The sequence below is a fragment of the Nematolebias whitei genome, unplaced genomic scaffold (genome assembly GCF_014905685.2).
Source record: "Nematolebias whitei isolate Nwh7 unplaced genomic scaffold, NemWhi1 Nwh_scaf_951, whole genome shotgun sequence".
Lineage (NCBI taxonomy): Eukaryota > Metazoa > Chordata > Actinopteri > Cyprinodontiformes > Rivulidae > Nematolebias > Nematolebias whitei.
This window is the reverse complement of record NW_023619496.1, coordinates 981-5,878: the sequence shown is the minus strand read 5'-3', so window position 1 is coordinate 5,878 and position 4,898 is coordinate 981. Positions and strand designations below refer to the sequence as shown.

Here is a 4,898-nt window from a genome sequence, read left to right as displayed (position 1 = left end):
AATTAGTTTAGTGTCCCAACTTTTTTGGAATCCAGTTTGTATTTTGTCTCCCTGGAGGCCGTGCTCCAGGTGGGTTTGCAGAGATCACATGGAACAGTTGTTGCACAAATCAAACACAATTCAAGACAAATTTAAAAGTGACATCATCATAATGATGTCTATTGTTACATTTAATAAGAAAAATAACATTTCAAACCTCACACTGTTACATCCTTCTTTAATAAGAGCTGACTTCATTTTATTGTTATTGAATAAAAATCTACATGTTGGATGTAAAATATGTGTGTAGTTTTAAAATATAGCATACTTTATAAAAATATAATTACAAAGAGCTCTGGTAAAACATGAAAGTGCGAACAGAACTGCTCCTGCTGAAGGCAGAGCCAGCCACCATGAAACTGTGATACAACACTCAACACATCATACAATCTAGTACTTGTACACAAACTGAGCTGACACTTGAACACAAGTGGACATCATGGGATGCATTGTCACAACAATAGAGCCACTGGATGGTTTGATTTGATTGTGGAGTTCTGTTCATCACAAACCAAACATGGACCCAACTAATGAAGTAACATGGAGCCAGACAAAACACTCAGAAGAAACATATTACAATTAAATACGACATATTTTACATTCACACAGTAATACTTTGCAAAGCTGCAGTAGAAACGTAGTTTTTGAGGGAACTGTGTTGCTGGATCCACATTTATCCAGTCAGGTCGAGTTCTAGTGTTTAGTTTTATACAAAGAACATTTCTGACTGGATTTACCTGCATTTTGACCTTAAAGCTTCAAACACATCATTGTTTGATTTATTTACACACAATTCTCTTGAAGAGTCAAATGTGATTGTGAACTTTATCACTTATTTGAATCACATTCAGCCTTTTCAGTTCTCAGCTCAACCAATCAGATATTATTCGTCTCCTCTTCACCTTCTTAACAACCTTTGCACTTTAAAATATTATTATCTTCAGAGTGAACTATTTTTAGTCACTTCCTTGTTGGACAATAATGCATAAGTCTATTAGAATGTTGAAATCAAACCTTCAGGACCAAACCTGAGGCAGTCAGTATCTGTTGACCCATTCCTCTTTACTTTATGATTTCCAGTTTTGATCTTTCAAAACTGATGCTGGAATATCAGGAAAGTCTTCATCACTTCTCTGGCAATCTAAAAAATATAGAAACCATAAGAAAAGGTACAAACAATAAACAAGTAACAAAGTTTCCAGTGAACAACTACCACAACAATGTCCCAGCAGATATTTCCATCCTTTTGGAGCGGCTGGAGCACGACGCCTCCGTTCTATTTAACGTCACACAATCACATTTTTCTGACGCGCTCTCCTTCAGTTCAGCTCAACTCTGTTGCAGCTTTTAATAGAATCAGTAAATATTTGAAACTAATTGTTCAAGAAACACAAGTTGTAGGAACTGATTTGAACATCAGCTAAATATTCTAATTACAATTAAAAGAACAATTAATGAGCAACATTTAAATGAACTTTGACTGATTTATTTTCTATTAGACTTTAACAGTGAGTGTGAGAACTGACTGCATTTTAATAACGTGCACGTTTTGATCAATTGACTTAGAGAAATGTGAGTTTTTGAACAAATCAAAACCAATTAGTAGTTTGAAGGAAATGAAGTTTAATGATTCAGAAAATCTATTTGATCAAAGAACAGAAAGCTGTAGAGACATTTGATGTTTAATAAATGTAGCAGGATGACTTCAAGTGTTCAGAAACTTTGTAGGAGCCACAACACAAGGAACACGTGTCGTCCTTACACTGGCATGATGTGTCCAACTCAAGTTGTTACTAAATCTCTTTCAAAATGATCAGGAACAAGTTTGAAGATTCATTTAGTTTCAGTGAAAAACATTCATGTGTAATTTATGATGTTCCTGAATCAAACTTGAATAAAATGTGCACTCTGTCCTTCATGGCCATAACAGCAACTAAAATCATTTTAAAAGCAGCTCACCAGATATAATTCAGTGTTAGACTTTTCTCCTCTGTCTCTTAATAAATACTTACCTAAATGTTTTTGCAGGTTTTCAATCGTCTTCTGCTGAACTTGATCCACCAGAAAGACTGTGTGGTTCACAGAGTTTCTGCACAAATCAAAACATGAAACTTTAAATTAAAATGTTCTGCGAGAACAACAAGTATCATTTTTATGCACACTAACCAGAAACCTCCAGTGATTTTGGTCGACATGGACAAATAACACAAAGCTCTTGTAATTCTCAACATTTACCAGGAAAAACAAACACTTGATGTTAAAATGATATAAATGTCATTTCTGACATTAATGTACAATTTAAACTTTATTTTTCCAAATGGTTATTGTCACTTAAAATATTAAACATATAAATTATTTTAAATGAAACATTCCTGTTTTTACTTGAACTATGTTGCATTTCAACGAGACAATACATTTTCTGCACTAATGATGTGATTTCTGGTAAAGCCGTACTTACCCTCGCTGTTTCTACAACATCCTGAAGAACGAGCAATAAACACAGAAACTTAGGGACAATTCTATGGAAAATGTCCAACTTTGGAGGGCTTTTATTTTGAAATTCCACATGAGATCTTGGTGACATCTGTTGAGCAACATCTGGAGATGTTCTACAGTCAGCCTGAAGTGAGACTGGTCACTGGAAACTAAGAGTTTTGTTTTAATATTAATGGAAACTTCAGGGAAAACAATTGAACATTCTCACATCATGAACATACAAATAACCACAAAACAGAGACTAAAGTCAAATATTATGGATCATATTCACAGGCGGACATTAAAAATCATTTCTGAACATGGACCAGCAAGAATGACTTCAAACAACTCGAGTCAAAACATGAAAAACTCATTGGAGTTTTTTATTTATTTAACTTACAACACAAAAAGTTCTCTACTCTTTGGATATGGGGGCGACATTGAAACTTTTTGTGGAAACAGCTGAGCAGGAATGTTGGTCCCGTTACAGCTTCCAGTGCTAACATGTGTTTTATGTCCAGAGTTTGTACCAACAGGAGACACACATCAGCTTTTATTTTGAAAGAACCTCGCAAGCGTGACTACATGGTGGTGTTAGCGCGTGCACAACCAAACCGCGTGAGCGCTGACTTTTTGAAGTGGAGGCTGCTGGACCGAAGCTTAATATTGAACAACTTTACTAGAAATTACAACCATACCTGTTAGAGAACAAACATGTGGTTGGTGGAGGTCTGACGTGAAGCTCCTGCTCCTACACAGAAAAATAGAGACACAGTCACGAGACTAGATTATCCAAGCACGCAACGATACGTGGCTGCTAACAGCTACACATGCTAACAGATACACATGCTAACAGCTACACATGCTAACAGCTACACATGCTAACAGATACACATGCTAACAGCTGCACATGCTAAAAGCTACACATGCTAACAGCTACAGACGCTAACAACTTGTTAAAGACGTGATCTGGCTGCGGGCCACCGGATCCAGAAACCCCCTCCAGCCCACGTCTTTACCCCCGGCTCGAACCTCCCTCAGAAGTGACAACTCATGCTAACAAATAAATCAAGGAAACAAACGTCCATTGAGTTTTATCAGTTATATTAAAAAACACAGGAAAAGATTACAATTTCACAGCGCTGGACTCTACACAATCCTGTGACGCATTCACAGAACCGGAAGAGCCCTGAAGTCCCGTGTTGTCACTCATTTATGGGGTCCTAGACTCTGCCTTTCGCAGAAGGGGAGCTCAGCTTATCAGTGTATGAAGGGGCGGGACTAAGTGTGGTTTTATGTGTAATGATGTGCAAGGAAAACATGAGACGGTGCTTTAAAGCCTTTTCTACGTGATGTGGCAAGCTGATTAAACTATTTCTTGACAGATATTGAATTATCATGGAGACTCTCTTAAGAGTTTGCTGGCCCAGTTTAACCCAGTAAGAACCGGGTCATAATTTCATTATAATCCCGTCTCTGAGCAGATCAAAACATAGGACAAGTCAAAATAGGAAATATCTTAAAAAACTACAGACACTAACAGCTACAGATGCTAACAACTACAGATGTTAACAACTACAGACACTAACAACTACAGATGTTAACAACTACAGACACTAACAACTACAGACACTAACAACTACAGATGTTAACAGCTAGAGACGCTAACAACTACAGACATTAACAGCTACAGACGCTAAAAACTACAGATGTTAACATCCACAGACACTAACAACTACAGATGTTAACAGCTACAGGCACTAACAGCTATAGATGCTAACAACTACAGACGATTACAACTACAGACAATAAATACTACAGATGTTAACAGCTACAGACACTAACAGCTATAGATGCTAACAACTACAGATGTTAACAACTACAGACACTAACAACTACAAACGTTAACAACTATAGACGCTAACAGCTACACAGGCTAACAACTACAGACACGAACAACTTTAGACGCTAACAACTACAGATGCTAACAGCTACAGAGGCTAACAACTACAGACGCTAACAGCTACAGATGTTAACAGCTACAGACGCTAACAGCACAAGACGTTAACAACTACAGACGCTAACAACTACAGATGTTAACAACTACAGACACTAACAACTACACATGCTAACAACTACAGACACTAACAACTACACATGCTAACAACTAAAGACACTAACAACTACATGTTAACAACTACAGACACTAAAAACTACAGATGCTAACATCCACAGATACTAACAACTACAGATGTTAACATCCACAGACACTAACAACTACAGATGTTAACAGCTACAGACACTAACAGCTATAGATGCTAACAACTACAGACGATTACAACTACAGACACTAACAACTACATTTGTTAACAGCTACAGACACT

General features: G+C 37.0%; 1 long non-coding RNA gene across 1 annotated transcript; it reads right to left on the bottom strand.

The window, feature by feature from the left end:
- Positions 1–1,078: 1,078 nt before the first annotated feature.
- On the bottom strand, positions 1,079–3,309 carry LOC119429402. Its single transcript, XR_005187771.1, has 3 exons — positions 3,213–3,309; positions 2,052–2,128; positions 1,079–1,180 (listed from the first exon to the last, which is right to left on the bottom strand). It is a non-coding gene; the product is annotated as an uncharacterized LOC119429402 (long non-coding RNA).
- Between the last annotated feature and the right edge of the window lie 1,589 nt (positions 3,310–4,898).